Source organism: Mauremys reevesii, linkage group 16 (assembly GCF_016161935.1).
Source record: "Mauremys reevesii isolate NIE-2019 linkage group 16, ASM1616193v1, whole genome shotgun sequence".
NCBI lineage: Eukaryota > Metazoa > Chordata > Testudines > Geoemydidae > Mauremys > Mauremys reevesii.
In genome coordinates this window covers 37,536,267-37,554,449 of record NC_052638.1, presented here as the reverse complement: position 1 = coordinate 37,554,449, position 18,183 = coordinate 37,536,267, and the positions used below count along the sequence as shown (strand labels likewise).

Genomic DNA, 18,183 nt, shown 5'->3' with positions numbered 1-18,183 from the left:
AAGCTATAGAACGAACCTTTCTCTGAATACTGAATTGGGAGCCAAAAGTGCCAAAGTAGCCGTTTAATTTTGTTCGCTACTTTCCCAAGTAACTGGTTTTTAAAAAGGGCATGACTATTTATTGCGACACATTGGAAGTCTTGAGAACAGACACATGTTTCCTATCTAAAAGTATGCTAGATTGTGAAAAGTAAACACCCTGGGCATGGTTCTATACCATGCCAGTATGAATCGGGAGTAATTGTTGACTTTGGGTGAAATTACTTCTGATTTACAGTGGTGTGAACAAATCAGAGACTGGTTCAGGAGGACATCAAGGTTCAAATGAAAATGAAGTTTGTGAGTCTGACGTAGTCCCTGTTTGTGCCCATCTCACAAGTTGGACCAGTTCAACACTGCTGTCTATGTTCAAGACAACACAGAAGTTTGCAAGTCAGGACTGAGGTTTTTGTGTGCCCCAAGGAAGGAGGACTTCCTTTATTCAAACTGATGCATCCATCCTTAATAAGACTTGATCCAGACCCTTGCTCAGAACCCAGACCGCTCCTCTCGGGCAGGTTTTTAAAAGTTCCGATTATTCCTTTCTCACTCACCCACTCCTTACCCTTTACTTCATTTTTCATTTTATGAGCCCTTTGTAATTCTGGCCTTAAGGCTTTTCTGGTTTAGATGCCAATTTCACAAAACCCAGTTCCTGACCCAAAAGCTTAAGATGGATATCTGAAATACTTGGTCCTAATCCCATCCAGACCACAGAATATTTGTACATGCATCTCACAAAGTAACTTTTAAAATGGACTTCAAGGGACAAGAAGCTGGAAAACTGCACTAGCTTTAAAGGATTATATCTGAGAGTCTTGTCTAGTGACTGTGTACCCAGATAAAGAATTCAGGTTCTAATAAGAATTCAGTGAAGATCCATTGGCTGCAATGGGGACAGGATGAGACCCCTAACTTGTATATATCCTGAACGCAGGCAATGTACAATCAGAAGAGAAAGACATTCAACCTCTGCTCTTCTGGCTCTGGAATGTCTACGATCATGGAAATAAGAATAAATCTTATAAACAGATGTTGTGTCATCCTTGCTTAATTTCTCCATTGAAAACCACAGGGGAAAAAAATTTACATCTCCCTTATCATGGTGACAGGATAAAAAGCCCTGGTTTACTACTAATAAAATCCACCCCCTATATTTAGTGGAAAGATAATAAAGGCCTTTTGAGTAGATCTTCCTGTCCCAATAAACATCATTAGTGGTGGGAAAGTCATTAATTAGTAACATGTTGCTCTGTCCCCTCCTGCAGAACAGGCAGTGCTGTCTAAAGAGGCTGTTCCTTAGTCTGAGAAGTTACTCAAAGTTACTGTGGTACTTTTCATGCCAACCCCCCAGTAATGCAGGAACAAAGCTACAGTCGAAGTAGGAACTACGGTAACTTGCTAATCACACAGCCATGGTGTCCCCCAAGTTGATACTGTCCCTAAATCCTGTTGGTATTTCCCTGTATATTGACTCAAAATCCTATGTCCAGGAAACTTTTTATTTCCCCAATTACTCTCTTCTGTTCCAGACTCTCAACTTCCCTCTCCACCCCTTCACTCTGCTCAAATATGGCTGCAAAAATCCTCTGTATTGCCCATTCTCGGACCCCATCCAGCCCGTTCAGATTCCTTCACTGGCTTCCCATGACTCTCTGCAACTAATTTAAGTTCCTTGTTGCCTTCCTTCCAAGCTCTACCCAACACCCAGCTGCTTCCTCATTCTTGTTGCTGTCTACTGCCCTTTGCCTTCTTCCTTCCACCCAAGTTCCCAAAGTAACCCTTTTCTTTGTCCTTCTCCCACTCTCAGTTCTGGGGCTTCCCCCTGGTAGCCCTTTGACCAGGTGCTCTATTGCTGGGCAAAGAGGACCTTGTGTTACTCAATGTTGACTTCTCCAAAGACTAAGGAGTAGCAGTGGCAGTAAAACTCCAAAAGAAACTCCTGTTTAGTTCTCCTTGGCAAGTAAATAGCACCTGTGACACGCAGTTCTTCAGGACAGATAGAGGTATTCCTATATAAAAGCTCAGACAGTGATGTAAAGTGTACTTGGGTGAAGGAACGTACGTGAACTACATAGTAGATATAACTCAAATATTGAATTGCATTAAATATAGTTTACAGGTCTGTTGCATCTTACGCGCATTTAACATGCGCGATTTCAGCTTTACACGGCCGGCAAAAACAAAAAAAAGAGAAAAATAACAATTTTAATACTGTACCTGTAGTGCAGGCGATTCCGCCCGCCATTACACTCAATGTAATTTTGACGATACGCGATTTCCGCTTTATACGCTGACTGCAGAATGTAACCCCAGCATAAGATGCGACAGACCTATACTGAAATATGTCATCACTATTCCAGCTAGTTGGCATGCTGCTCCCTAGTGAGCTCTTACAAGCTAAATTGTGTTGAGTTGGGTCAGGATTTGGAAGGGAGGTCTCCAAGGAAAGTACCTTTAGGGAAAGGTCCTAAAGACTTTTAATAGAGATAAAAGCAGTTGAGTTCTTTAGACATTTCTCTCAAAACCTATAGAATTTAGTGAAGAATGATCTCCTTGTTATATAGATTGGTTTAAAAAGTCCATGGAAAAGTTAGAGTGTGCTAAGCTCTACAGAACTCTTCCATAGGATGCTTCAGGAAGTGATAGGGCCAGTGATGCTCTTCCCTTTGAATCAATGGCAATCGTGGTGCTGGGGAGCTGCATTTCTTTGCCAGATGCCTTCTTTCAGATGAGCCTTAAAGCCATGGTTTTGACCACTAGTAATTGTTAATCCCTTCACTTGGTAAGAGTAGGAGTGGTGTCCTCACCAAATTCCAACGTAGGTAACTACATTTTGCCTTCCCAAATTGCACTTGTCGTTTCAGCTGTGTATACCGTATTCTCCCCCACCTCTTTTGTTAAACCGGTGTGTAGTGTTGCTGCCTGCAGTCAGACAGCTATGGTGTTTCACCCCAGACGTGTTCCTTTAGTATCTCTGACCTAACACAGGGTGGTGGTCTGAAGTTAATATTTCTAAAGCAGGTTGATAATCTTTGACTGGTGATATATAAAAGGGCAAAATGTTCAGAATAGTAATTGACTGAACATTTGCTGATTAATAAAAGGTGTGCAAACAAGTGGAAACATATGCTTGGCAACGAATGGTCAAGCATCGTTTTGCATCAGTAATTTGGTGTTCGTTACTGTATATTAAATGGAGCTGTGACAAAATGCTGGGAAGCAGCAAATAACCCAACATTCTGGTCACTGTTTAAGCAGTGAGGTTCTGGATTCCCAGCCCCAATCTGATTTGGTTTGCTAATGAGTTAATTAGCACATTTACAAGGCCAATAGAGAAAAGCACAGGAAGGAATTCCAGTGGGGGAGAAGCAGAAGACAGACAGGCTAGTAGGGCTTCACAAGAGAGTTCTCTGGGAGGAGACACCATTTCTCTCCCCCACCTTTGGAGAAGGGGTAGTAAAATTGGAGGACATTGTAAACACTGTGACTGCACTAGTACATAAAAGGTGGTGGAGTGAAACCCTGTAAACAAACTGCACGGTGGTATGTACAGGAGAGAGCGTCTCTGAGGGGGCTGTGCGAAGCATAGGGTGGGTGTCCCATCATAGGAGCCTATATACAAATCCAAGCAGAAAAGGAGTAAAACGTATTAGGTAAACCACAGGACCACCAAGTGAAGAGGGTTTTATGTGTATAATAAGCTGTGCCGTGTGTCATTTATCACAGCTGTCCAGCGACTGCCTGGGGGTGGTGATAGACACCATAAGTTGCAAAAATATAACGACGTGTCATGTAACAGAGCCCAGGTGTCGGAGCTGGGGGCTCAGGGGAAATTAACCTGACAGCCATGAAAGAACTGACTTGTGCTGTCATCTGGACACACACATAGTCATCCCCTGCCTGCTGCTTTGCTGTCCAAATACTCTTGCAGAAGATGGCTCCTCAAATGTCTATTTTAGTATCTAAAACTCCATCTCTTCAGATGGCTTTTATTTTTTAAATGTAAACAGCTGTTAGAGATCTCTTTACTTCCCGTTCTGATGTGGTTGGTCTGTCGTCATTTTGTTAGGTGAATGGCCGTCTCCCTAGCATGCGCATACGGCTGCATGTAGGCTAGGAGAGTGAATGCCTGTGCTGAAAGCTCCTGCCAAGGTTGTACAGCTGGGACTACAATCACCTGCCTCTCCCCAGGGGGGAGTGCAGGTATATAAGCATGTGGTGGCTCCTTCCTCTACTGCTTTGCTCTGTCTTTTGCCACAAGTAGGCTGGTCTAATCTGTGCTTTTGTCAGGAGCAGATGGCCTTGCAGGTCACTTGAATGCTGCTGCCTGTGACTGGTAAAGTCACAGCTCTCAGAAGAGAACCATTGACCTCTGATCCTTACCATGACATTCATGCACCCAATGGCGTGAGTGATTTTTAATTGGGGTGGGGGAAAGTGCCTTTTCTCTGTGTTCTGAGTCCACCTCACATTGGGAATTGTTTTTCTTACGCTCCCTGTAGCACCTATGTTAAAACAAATCTGCCTTCAGAGGGGCAAATGCTTTATCCATTCAGCTTCGCAAGACAGCGTTCACGGTTTTGTTGCAAATGATCGCACTTCTCCATGAAACACGGTGAAATGGCATCTTGTACCCATGAACATTCAAATGTCCAGTGCCAGATTTTGTTTGGAAGTAGGGCTTTCTTAATGATAAGCATCAAAATTTGCTTGAAAGTAGAGCTGGTCAGAGAAATTTTGATGGAGTCATTTTCCATCAGAAAATACAGCTCTATCAAAATCGAAATGCTTCCTAAAATTGTGTTCGTTGTGACAGTGTTTCATTTCAGAGGACGAAAGTTCAAATTTCCCTTTTTGAAATGACTTTTTCTTGTGAATTTTTGAAATAATTATGAATTTGCATAGTATGATACAATACCAAATAAAAAGCAGAAATCAAGACAAATCCCTTTGATTGTTCCAGAACCTTTGGTTTGTTTTTTTTTAAATTTCACAGAAAATCTAAAAACTTCTGGGTTCCATTCCTAACTGGAACAAAAAGTATGAAACCTTGAAATCCACAATGAAAGAGAATTTCCTTTCTCTGTCCAGCTGTGTTTAAAAGATTTGTGCACCTTAGTGAATTTGTGATTGCAGTGGAGCTGGGTTTTGAGTTTGTAACGCATCCTGGTGAGTACTGCCAGATTTCGGGGTTTGTCATGGATGCAATGCACAGCTCTCATAGGAAAGGACCGAGGGAGCTCATTGGCTCTTTCTTCTGCCCCCCCTGCAGAGAAATCTTCTCTAGCATTCCCATTAGTTCTGTCTCTAGTCTTGCTGGTGACCAGATGACCTACCATGATCGGTTATTCCATTGTCTAACTGACCCCACCATTATAAAGTGCTTCCTACTATTTACTCCAGTGTTTTTCTTTCTTAATTTTAGGCCATTAGTGCTTGTTCTACCCAAAATTTACTACTGAAAATTACTCTCCTCCTCCCTTCCTTAGGTTGACAGATGGATTTTTTTTTTATGACACAGTCATGGATTTATATCTCCAGCAGTAGCTGAAAGCAACCCTGGCTATTCAGTTAAGGCAGGGTGATCTAGTATCTCAATCCCTCCAAGGCCATGTAAAAATAATCCTGTTTTAAAACCAGCATCTGTTACAACCACTACCTAGAAGTAGCCACGTTTCTCACATCGCTCTAGCTCAGCCATAAAGAAATCACTTGGCTTTAGAAATATCTCCCTTGAAACTCCATAAATTAGCACTCTGTGGTATTTTGTTGTTCATTATTGCTATAGAAAATGCAGTTGCTCATCACAGTTATTTCCAATAAATGTAACCTCTTTCCTTTTTTTAACCTCTACATGGGGTATGAACTGCATTAATCTCCCAGTTGAATCAAGGAGAGTTTCCTCTTTCTCCACCATTAAAGCTCCCAACTGCGAGGGACAACAGTCATGAGACACTCAGGGCTTAATATAAAGAGCATGTCGTTTGCTCTTTGCACAACAAACGTAATATGAAAAAAACACAAGGGCACAGTGGGGTCAAACTATTCTGTTCCTATACAGTAACTCCTCACTTAACGTTGGAGTTATGTTCCTGAAAAATGCAACTTTAAGTGAAACGATGTTAAGCGAATCCAATTTTCCCATAAGATTTAATGTAAATGCGGGGGTGGGGTGGGGGGGTAGGTTCCAAGGAAATGTTTTTGGGGCAGACAAAAGGCATTATATACTATACAGTACTGTACTGTGGTGGGGAGGTGCCCCTGGGGCTCAGGGCTGGGGATGGAGGATCTGGGAGGGAGTTAGAGTGCCGGAGGGCACTCAGGGTAGGGGTGCGGGGTCTAGGAGGGAGTTAGGGTGCGGGAGGGTGCTCAGGGTGGGGGTGCGGGGTCTGGGAGGGAGTTAGGGTGTGGCAAGGGGCTCGGGGTGTGTGTGCGGGAGGAGGGTCAGGGCTGGGACAGGCGATGCAGAGCACTTACCTGGTTTGGTGCAGGGGGTGTGCAGCGCGGCACCGCCCCCATGGCCACGATTCTGGGAGCTGCCCATCTCCCGTCCCCCCCAGCAGGCAGGGCCACCCGGAACGCAGGGGCTTTAGGGGCTGCAGGGCCCTGGGCTAACGGGGCCCTAGGACCCTGGCCTGCAGCTCCAAAGCCCCTTTCGGAATGCGGCCCTGCGAGCATGGGCCAGAGGACTCAGGAGGAGCAGGGGCAGCCGTGCAGCCAGCAGCCAGAGAGAAGCGCTGCTTTCCCCTTCAAATATAGGTCTGGATTTGATGTCTTCAGCCAATCTCTAAATCAGGCCGTAAACCCATAATTGTTACCAGTTCTCAAAATTTTCCATGAAACACATATATTTATGCCTGCATCTGTAATTTTCACACCATGCATCTGAAGAAGTGGGTTTTTTACCCATGAAAGCTTATGCCCAAATAAATCCCTTAGTCTTTAAGGTGCCACTGGACTCCTTGTTGTTTTTGTGGATACAGACTAACACGGCTACTCCCTGATACTTGATACCATGAAACATGGGCAGCTAATAAAACTCCATATAAAGGAGGGATTGGGTATTGACATAACCACCAAATAGGTTGATGCAGGGAGGCCCTCATGTTCTTTCTGAAGATCTGTTAGTATAAAGTTCAGTCCTGATGTCAGATGATGCATTTTCCAGGGAAGCTAATGGACTCATATGCACCGCGACAGTGTGGCCAGGGAGGTGGGGGTGGATTTTTTTTTCCCCGAAAGACAAATTACTTCCTTTATACAAGCAGCAGTGTTTTAACTAAGCAAATGATGGATGAGTCCCAAGTAAAAACTTGCACAGACGTTAACATGCAAACTTCACGGTCGCTGCTGTCAAGGATCCAAAACCGTAATGGTGAATCAGAACATAAACTGGAACTGGTCTGTACAGGCAACCTTCGGGCCAACTGGCGACGTCACTGGCTAAACAAAAGAATATGTACAGATGCGGAAGGGAAACGCAGAAGTTTTGGATGCATGTTCGGGAACGGGAACATGGAGTCCACTTAAAAAGGATTGGTGTTTAATGTTAAAACCGGAGTCTTCCTGTGGCATAGGGGGCCACAGCCCTGTCCTTCCGATTCTGCCTTCACCCCTCCCAGTCTATTGTTTCTCCTTTCTCTGGAATCCTCAGATGTGGCAGAATAACTTGGCCACCCTGTTCCACCAAATATTTTTCTCACATTTTTCTTCTGCGGCTATCTTAAAAAAAAAAAAACTAAAAAAATAAACACATTCTTTCTTAATACTTGACAAATGCTGGTTCTAGCGGCCGCATCTGGGCTCCCTTCTTCAGCTGGTTCTATGGCCTTCCTGGAAGAGGGTGGAGTGTGGTTGACCGGGGGCTAGCGCATGTGGGTATGGATCGGAGTTGGTGGGTATCGGTGGCTAAGTCATCAAATGAAAAACAATCGGAGGACACTTGATATCTGGAGACCTTCTTTGTTCCTTTCTCCTTCATGTTGACTTTGTGGTAATGGGATGAGAGGGATTCTATTTTCGTCAATTTAAAGAAGCGTGCAGCTACAGGGTAACACGCTCTACTCTGCAGCGTGTCAGACGCAAGGCCTACGCATCACTTAATCTATTTAAACCCAATTTTGAGGGCTGTACTGGTGCATTGGCCTCGTGCTGGCCCTCTGCATGGTGCTGATTTTTCACCCAAGAGTGAGTAATGTCCAGTAACGCTGCTGTCTGATTTTGAAGGATGTGGAGCTGCTATGTAATAATTCACGAATATGATGTCCTGTAGGCTTGGCTATATTATTACAAGGAGTTGATTCAAGCAAGGGTTAGTTGCATGTATGCAGGTAAGCGGCCAAGAGCATTGCATAGCACCCCTTTTGACCAGTACTTAAAGGACAATGTGGGTGGCATTCAGTTAGAAGTTTTACTTCCAACCCTGCTGAGCTCACCGGTCTGTCTTGGTGAGGTGGGATGGGGTGGATGGGTCCCAGCTTGAAACCATGGTGTGTGTGTGGGGGGATCCAAGCAGGGGAAAATGGAACAGAGAACTTTGAGTGAATAAAGAGAGAGTCCCTGAAGGGCAGGGAAGTAGAGATTACTGGGGAGCAGGCTGAACCGCAGTCCCCACAGGCAAAGGGATGTCTGGGATAAGATAGGCCTACGGGTAAAACAGATGTGTAGGTAGAGCTTTTCTCTTATGTTAAGCTTCGTTCCTGCTGTGAGAGATTAAACGGGCTGTTTTTTGGGGTCACTGTTAAACATTAGTCACAGCTGCTGAGAGGGAAGTTTTTCAGGTGCCAATACCAGTGAGAAGTTGCAGGTGGCACACAGGATGTTGTAGCCCGGGGAACCGATCCGAGTAGGAGAATTATGGGGTTTTATCCCCAGGAGATAAAAGCCCAAGGCTTGAAACCTGGAGGTGGACCGAGGAAGGGTCAGAGGAGCAGCTAGTCTTGAAGAGGGACACTGATCACCAGTAACTCTGCCACCTCGGCCTTTCTATAAAGCCAGGGAGCTGGTAGCAGAAAGGGGGAGCTAGAAGGTGAGGAAAGGCTTGGGGGAAAGGCAGCAAGATTTAAGACGGTGCAGACATTGGCTGCTGATTACTCTGGATTCTAGCTCAGGGACCCTCTAGGGCGTGGGCCTGGGTTCTCCTACCAGTCACTGGGGAAATGGCACCATAAAGAGGCAGTGAATGAAAAGACCATCTGAGCCTGTTCGTAAGGGAAGACTTTGATACCCCGGAAGGGGAGGACTATCGTGGCCTGGCGGGAGGGTCAAGCTGTGAAAACAGAGTGCCCTCAGTCGCAAAAAGAGAGATGGCAGGGTGTGCAGTGAGCTGTGGAAGAGGGCACTGAACCTGGAAAGAGCTGATCCCCAGAGTGTCCAGGAGGAGGCACCTCTAGTGTGGACCCCGTGACAGCCCATCATTAGCTGGAAATGGTGGTAGAATTATCAGTAAGAATGCAGAAAAGGCAAAAATGTTAAATATTTCTTTATGGGTTGGAAAGGACCTCAGGAGGTCATCTAGCCTAACCCCCTGCTCAAAGCAGGAGCAATCCTCAGACAGAGTTTTACCCTAGATCCCTCAGTAGCCCCCTCAAGGATTGAACTCACAACTGTGGATTTGCAGGCCAGTGCTCAAACCACTGAGCTATCCCTCTCCCTGATGATGTAGTCATGCCACATAACACTCTTTCTATCAGGGCCGGCTCCAGGGTTTTGCTGCCCCAAGCAGCGGGGAAGAAAAAAAAAAAGCCGGGATTGTGATCAGTGGCAGCTCCACCACGCCGCTTTCTTCTTCAGTGGCACTTCGGCGGCAGGTCCTTCCCTCCCAGAGGGACCGAGGGACCCGCCGCCGCAGAGCCCAACGTGCCGCCCCTTCCCCTTGGACGCCCCAAGCACCTGCTTGCTGAGCTGGTGCCTGGAGGCGGCCCTGCTTTCCATTCCACCCAGTATTTCAGGAGGATGTTAAACAGCTTCTACTAAAGTTAGACCTTTTAAAATCAGCCGGTCTGGACAACTTGGATCCAAGAGTTTTAAAGGAGCTGACAGAGGAGTTCACTGGATCATCAACGTTGTTTTTCAGTAAATCTTTGAACATCAGGGAAGTTCCAGAAGACTGGAAGAAAGCTAATATGTGCCAATATGTGAAAAGAGTAAATGGGATGACCTGAGTAATTATAGACCTGTCAGTCTGACATTGATCCTGGGCAAGATAGTGAAGCAGCTGATATGGGACTCAATTAATAAAGATTCAAAGGAGGGTAATGTTGATTTGCATAATTTACATGTGTTTATGGACTATAGATCCTGTCAAACTAACTCCATTTTTTTTAAGAGATGACAAATTTGGTTGATAACGATAGTAGTGTTGATGTAATTTACTTCTGTAAGGCATTTGACTTGGTAGACATTGAACGGATGAAAAGCTGGCTAACAGCTAGGTCTCAAAATGTAATTGTAAATGGGAATCATCATTGAATGGGTGTTTCTAGTGGGGTCCCGCAGGGAGTGGTTTTTGGCTCCATGCTAGTCAATGTTTTTATTAATGATCTGGAATAAAACATAAAATCATCCCTGATAAAGTTTGAAGATGACCCAAAAATCGTGGGAGAGGTAAATAGTGAAGAGGACAGGTCCCTGATACAGAGCAATTGGGATCTCTTGGTAAGCTGGGCTCAAGCAAACAATATGCGTTTTAATACAATTAAATGTAAATGTATACATCTAGGAACAAAGAATGTAGGCCATGCTTACGCGGCGGGGACTGTATCCAGGGAAGCAGGGACCCTGAAAAAGATTTGGAGTTGTGGTGGATAATCAGCTGAACACGAGTTCCTAGTGCGACACTGTGGCCAAAAGAACTCATGTGATCCTTGGATGCATAAAGAGGGAATCTCGAGCAGGAGTAGAAAGGTTATTTTATCTCGGTATTTGGCACTGGTGTAACTGTTGCTGGAATACTGTGTCCAGGTCTGGTGCCCACAATTCAAGAAGGTTGTTGATAAATTGCAGAGGCTTCAGAGAAGACCCACCAGAACGATTAAAGGGTTAGAAAACCTGCCTTCTAGTGATAGACTCATGGAGCTCCATCAATGAAGCTTAACGAAGAGAAAGTTAAGGGCTAAGTTGATTACAGTCCATAAGTACCTACTCGGGGAACCATATGTTTGATAATGGGTTCTTCAGTCTAGCATAGAAAGATATAGCACTATCCAATGGCCCCTGAAGCTAGACAAATTCAGAGGGGAAATAAGTTGTATGTTTTTAACAGTGAGTAATTAACCATTGGAAAAACTTACTAAGGGTTGTGGTGGATTCTCCATCACTGACTATTCTAAAATCAAGATTGCATATTTGTCTAAAAGCTCTGCTCTAGGAATTGTTTTGGGGCAGTTCCCTGGCCTGTGTTATACAGGAGGCTGGATTAGATGGTCCCTTCTGGCCTTGCAATCTATGAAACTATGGGAAAACTCTGCCTTATGCACAGAAATGCTGCTGATTTTATTATTGTGGATAACGTGTTGAGTTCAATACTTTCATGAAGTGGCTAGTGTGGTGTATGTGTGTGTCACCACTGCCCTATGCCATGGGGAATCAGAACTGCTTAACTGTGTGTCCTAGGCCCTATATTGCTAACATATTCTCCATCAGCTGAAATGCTAGAGCCCTGGCTCTGAACAGCAGGGGTTCTATCCTAGTGGGCACCTTTCCAAGTAGAGGCCTGCATGGTCAGGAAGGGTTTTCCGTCCTCCTCACCATGTATTCTGAAGTGGGGCGGGGGTTGCTCTCCTTTCTCTAAAGCATCAGGGATGGTCCTGGTTGGAGATGAGACAGTAGGAGCTCTGGCCAAGGCTCTGAGGAGGCACCAAGCATTCTTTCTCTCAGGTGCTTGGTTGCCTGGTTCTTGCTCATATGCTTAGGGGCTAATTGATAGTCACGTGTGGGGTTGGAAAGAAATTTCCCCCCAGGCCAGATTGGTGGTGACCTTGGGGTTTTGGGGGTGTTTTTGGCCTTCCTCTGCAGTGAGTGGGTGCAGGTCACTTGCCAGGATTATCTGGGTATATCTCGCTTAATTGTTTCCCTGCCGGGATGTAGGCAGTCTGGCCTAGTAGTTAGATCAAGAGTCCATGTTGGGGAACGAAGCCAAGGGTCAGCACAAGACTACCAGTTACCAGAGCCAGAGGCAAGCCAGAGTCAGAACCAGGAATCGAAGCTGAGCGTGAGAGACGAGGTCAGATGCCAGAGTCAGGGCCAGACGTCGGAGGCTGTGGTCAGAGCAAGGACCGGTCACTGAGGATTGGAGGCTAGGCAAGGATCATGCATGGAGCTGGAGCACAGTGGGAACAGGAGCAAAGGGGGGGAGAAGGCAAGAGCCAGGAGCAGAGGAAGAACAGGATTGGGCACAGGAGGCAGGCACAACGGGAAACCACCCTAGTGCTTGGATAAACTTCCTGTTCCTCTTCCTGGCTTAAAGAGTGTCGCTGGACCAACTGGTGGAGCTGTGCGATTCTCCAGGCAGAGCTCATGTGGGTGGTGCATTGGCTGGGGCTATAGTCGTACTAGCTCCTCAGGATGTGGCAGCTGTCTGGGGACTCCCAGGCCTGGGTTCAAGACTTGGGACATTACATCAGTCTTCTAATTCAGCCCAGGGGGCGAGAGCCCCATCACTTTCTACCTGCCTTAAGGGCGAGTGATAGCGGGAGTGGGTGGAGAGCAGCAAATAGGGGCGGGGCCTCCGGGGAAGAGGTGGCGCGGGGGCGATGCCTTGGGGGAAAGGGTGGAATATTTAGGATGACAGTGCCCCCCCTTCTATGGAGCTTCTCGCATTCCTGGTTCAGCCCCTCTCTGGTTGTAACATATTTAGCAAGTGATGATGCAGATCTAAAACAAAAAACAAAACGGGGGAGGCAGGCAGTGTGTTACCTGGCTGTGAAGGGGACAAAAGCATTCCCTGGAGGTGAAGATACTGAACGTTTTAAGCCAGGGAATAGATGAGCTGAAGGAGGATTCCACATGCAGTCTCCGCTCCCCCTCCTTCCCCTTCACAGCCCCAAATAAAGCACTGGATGTTTATAGAGTTTAATACAATGGTTCCCACAATGGACAGGCAATAAATGAATACGTAAGCAGCCTGGCTGGCTCTTCTTGTATTGGAAAGTTTCCACATTTTAAATCCAGTTGTCAGTTGTGTAGCCCCCTTATTATTTCACTGCTCCAGATCTAGGGATCTGACTTATTTTGCTATGGCTCTGATTTACATGCTTTGTAGGCTGTAAGAAATGGGTCTTAACTAAAAAGTAGGTTGATTTTGCTGTAAAGTCCTGGAATGCCTCTTGTCTGGATAGTCTGTGTGTACAGTAAGCCTGCTCTTTTCATGAATTAGCTGCTGAGTTTAATTATTAAAGATGTTTTCTTCTATGAGTAGTAAGACAAAATGTCAGATACAAGATAAAGGAAGATAGCAGAGTTGAGGCAGCATAGATTGATTTATAGAATAAATATTATAAGAATAGAAGAATAAATATTATAAAAGTTGAAGCTATTTTTTAAATTATTCCATCCTGCTTGGTCCATCATTGAGTCTTATTGAATTGGACTAAACCAGGAATACAAACCAACCGTTACAGCTGTTGAGGAAAAATGAAGGAACGGGTCTTTTCAGCATTCTTAAAACTATTGCATTTCCATTTTGCGGGTTCTACTTTTCTAGTTTCGTACTGGTTTAGTGTTCTTATGCTTTTCATGAGTGGTTTCAAAAATGTTTAAACGGCACCAGCTGAGAAATGAACGTGGAGAAGCGCTGCCAAAGGACCAGCGAGCCAAAGAATTATTAGTGATCAATATTTTCCTACCTCTACTACTTGCTCTACATGTGCAAGGCAATAGCATCTGGCTCATCCCAGCACAAGAAGTTATCACGAAAGAATCAAGGGCACAATGGGGTATTTATTTTAATCTTTCCCATGAATCCAACTTTTAGAAAGCTTTGCATGTGCTCTCTTTTTAAAAGGGTGTTTTCAGCTTATCTCAAACCTGCCAATCTGCCCTGCTGGCATATCTGTACTCCTGAAAGGTTAAGGAATTGACAGTTCTCAACACAGATGTCTTCTGTTTCAGTTTATCTACAGGCCAGGTATGACAGAAGCAGCCATAATGCAACCTTTCCCCACTGTTGCCCTGTCAGTGACCTCAACCCTGACCTGCAGAGACCACCCTCTCCAGGGATTTGGAGACAATTCAGCCTCCATGCTTGCTTAGCTGTGGGCCCCTCCGCAGCAAGTTTGTGCCAAATTACAAAGCAGTGATTTAAAAATGCAGAGATTTTTTTTTAAACCTGTGGATTTAGCCTGCCTCCTATCAAACACATTTCTCTTTAAAAGCCCAGATTAGTTTAAAATTCTATTAGGACAGAGAAAAATTCAGCCTCTTATCAGCTAAAGGATCCAGCCCCCACACACTCACCATGTTTTGCGTAATCTTACGCTCTGTTACCAATGGGAGCATTGCTCCTTTCCCACCAGAACACAGAATTCATCATTGCTGCAACTTGAAGGGAGAAAACATCATAAATCCTGCAGTGGAAAGTGGTGGGTCGGAGCAGAATTCCCCTGCACTCCTCTGGCTCTGTCGGTCTGTCCAAGCTCTAGTCTTTTTTCCAGAGAGTTCTGGAATTAATTTTTTTTAGCTGTGCTGGCTGAAGGAGATGTTTTACTCCATATAAAGGAATGAAGTCTAATATTTTCTTAATTGCCTGTCTCACCACCATAAAATCTATCCCCATTGTCTTTCTTCGCTTGGGAGAATCTCAAGACCAGAACAGTAATATTAGAACATCCTTAGTATGCCTATTGAAATAGCAGCAGCCACTGCAGATTGAGAATTCTGATACCTAGAAGCTAAGGTGTCTGTTTTATAAGTACTTATAATAAAGAACTTGGATTTTAGGGAGAATTGCAAGCTGAGGTAAAGGAGCCCTGGCAGAGCTGTGGAAGCATGCCCAGCACTCAGTGGGAGCCAGATCCTCCGCTGAAAGTCAGTATAGCTGTACCGAAGTAATTGGAGCTACTCTAATTTACATCTGCCGAGGGTCCGTCTTGGTATTTCAGGCTCTTGCCAGAGTTAGTCTCTTGTAGTCATTGAATTTGCTTGCAATTAGTAGAAAAACAAACTTAAAAAAATCCAGCCCACCACACAACTAGTGGTAAATTTGATAAAATAAGTACACTGGAGTTTATTACAGGAGTTTTTGCAGTATATGAATATTTTCTGGTACAATATGGTGTTTCTAATAAATCAAGACCACACTCTGGATTGGGAAAAGAAATAATGGGTAAATATTCTTTAGAGTCCAATCCTTAAATCAGTCAAGCTCTCTTATAGGATCAGGCTCTTACCTTGGTTGAATGAATGTCTGAATATTTTAATACATAATTATAGCAGTAAATATTGAATTCATGTCACTGTAGACTCAAGGTATATCACACCACACAACCACACCATTTTTATTGTTGGGTGGAATTCTACTATGAAAAATTGTTCACTGATAGAAATGTCAAATTTCTGCCCTGCTTCAAATTCAGATGTATTGGTTTTCAGGTATATATTATCTGCTAAGCAAAACCGATAATTTCACAATAGCTGTACTTACCAGCACATACCACTGTGTTGTAAGAGAGAGAAATCTTTTCTCAAGGATGGGACTGGAGGAGGGATGGTTTTATTGTCAGATCACATCTAAACATTCCAGGGCCTCGTTGCCTTATGCCTGGTATAGTCATTTACACTAATGTATATGGGGTGTAAAATGGAGAATCAGGCCCTAACTCTTCAAGGAAATTCTTATTTTTTTCTCTTGCATCCCAGAAAATACTAAGATGCATGTATTTTTTCCAAAGCACAAAAGAATCAGGCATGCCTTATAGGTACATTCCCAAACCCAACTAGTTCATACATTTTTTTAAAAAATGCAGCGATCTCTTTTCTAACTGCTAACATGAGCCATAGATTTAGTACCTTTATCAATAAACAACAGCAGACGATATTAAGTCCAGCTGAGGTATGTCACTGAGGTTATCAGAGGACAGACAGTAGTTCCTTTTGCCAGAACAGCTAAGGTCTTTGGGTTAAAAGCCAAGGGTCATCAGCCACCAGAGCCTCATGTGGCATGGATTAAATCAAAAATTATCTTGAGTGGCATTACAGCAAACTACACAGAACATTAATCTGAGATCTCAGCCACTCCGTGTATAAATCACTTCACTCGTAATGTAGGTTTCAGTTTTACTGGAGCTGACTTGTTTTTCTCGCAGAGAAGCCAGTGGTTCATCCGAACCTGATCACTTTTGTTGTTGTTAATCCGCTGCAGAAAGTCAAAGCAAGGTCCACAGTACAATAATGAAGAAAATTCTTTTTCTTTGTTGACTTCATTTTGCTGGCGCTGTGCTTAGGAGGAGGAGATCAACCTAAACTACTGTTTAAAAGCCTGGCAACTCTATCACATGGAATAATCCATTTACCAAGCCAGCTCAGAACTTTTTGATGAATATTTGGTACATTTCCTAAAAAACTAATTGCAAAACAGATTGGAACAGGTCATCCAACATCTGTTTGAAACAATTTCCCCGGATTGCACAATCTTTCGTAGATCATGCAAATATTGGGGTGAGTGGGAATTCATTAGGCCATGGCCCTCTAAATTCTCCTCTCTCATTCATTGTTAAAATGGTTTAAACTGGGAAATTATTGCTTAGGTGATTTTTTGTTTGTTTGTTTCTTTGTGTACAGCTTGGCTCAGCTGATGGTACCTAGAAGAAGCCAACTCTTCCTAAAGTGTATCAAATCTCTGTGACTCCAAGGATGTGCTCACTTATCTGTCCTCTGCTTCAGACAAAATAAAAGGGCCAAGAATTAAAAGCCTGTTATTTTGTACATGCGTCTTCTTTTGCCCTGCAGTTTGCAGTGTTGCTATTTTGAGCTATTTCCATAAAGGCCCAGGTGGTGGCAGCAGAATTTTTTTTTCTGGAAAGCAAGTTCCAGAGGAAACTGAAAGAAAAAGCTAATGTAACTTTTACAGCACCTCCCAGTAACTTGCTGGAAATCCTACACGTGCAAAATTGATATCTTTAAAATAAAAGCATGGAAACATCATAACAATATCCTGTCCCTGAAAGGATATTTGTGGGATCCAAGCAATGTATGGGTTATATAGAGATGACTTGTGCAATAAAAGCACTTGGAAAATGCTTGCTTGGAGTTGTCAAGCACTATTAGAATATAATCGTAATACCTTGCACTTAGCAGGTGAGATTTTTCCAAAGAGTTCTGCACCTAGCAGCCCCCACTCTGACCGTTTCATTAAGGTGCCTGAGTTTAAAAAATGCTCATCTCCCACCATATGGCACTTTCATTTTTGAAAATCTTGTCCAGAGGATCTTTCATCTAAGGATCTTATAGGACTTCGTAAGCATCAACTCCTGAAATTTTCAAAACCTGTGTGGTAGTTCAGTATAATCATAACTTTTACATACTTACGGAAACTGAGGCGCATACATCGAGCAACTTGTCCGAGCTCACATAGTGACTTAGTGGCAGAGCTGAGAATACTCCCCAGGATTCCTGACTGAGAATCCATTCCTCTAACAATTAGTTCATTTACATGGGGACTTTTATTGCACACACAGATTCTTGGGAGTTTTCTGTGGCTTTATCTGGTGAACTGTAATATTAAATCACTTTCTAATGTTGAAATAATAAGCCCTCTTTGTGCAGGATAGTCTGTATTTTTGTGTATCATGCAGCACACACTTCACCCTACACAGATAATAAATTGTGTAATTTCAATAATGATACAATTCAAGAGTGTGTAATATTGCTTTGGGCTCATCACCAAGCTAGCAACTTTTGCATGCCTTCTGAAAATGATTTTTACTGGTCATTGAGAGAGCACTCTAGGAGCTCCATCAGCGGTGGTTATAGATCTGGTGATCCCATCTGGAGGAACAGACCTCGAAAAAGGCTAAAAGAAGGGAGTGAAGTTAAAGATGGGAGTCCAGTTGGATGTGCTGAAGCTAATCCAGAATTAGGAATGTAGGAATTACTATAATGGATCAGAGCCAAGGTTCATCTACTCCAGTATCTTGTGTCTAATAG

General features: G+C 44.0%; 1 long non-coding RNA gene across 1 annotated transcript in view; it reads left to right on the top strand.

The window, feature by feature from the left end:
• LOC120384242 overlaps positions 1-16,849 on the top strand; it is a 73,415-nt gene extending 56,566 nt beyond the window's left edge. Inside the window, exon 5 of the long non-coding RNA XR_005588704.1 lies at positions 16,819-16,849. This is a non-coding gene — a long non-coding RNA (uncharacterized LOC120384242). The remainder of the gene's footprint in view (positions 1-16,818) is intronic.
• The last annotated feature ends 1,334 nt before the right edge of the window (positions 16,850-18,183 follow it).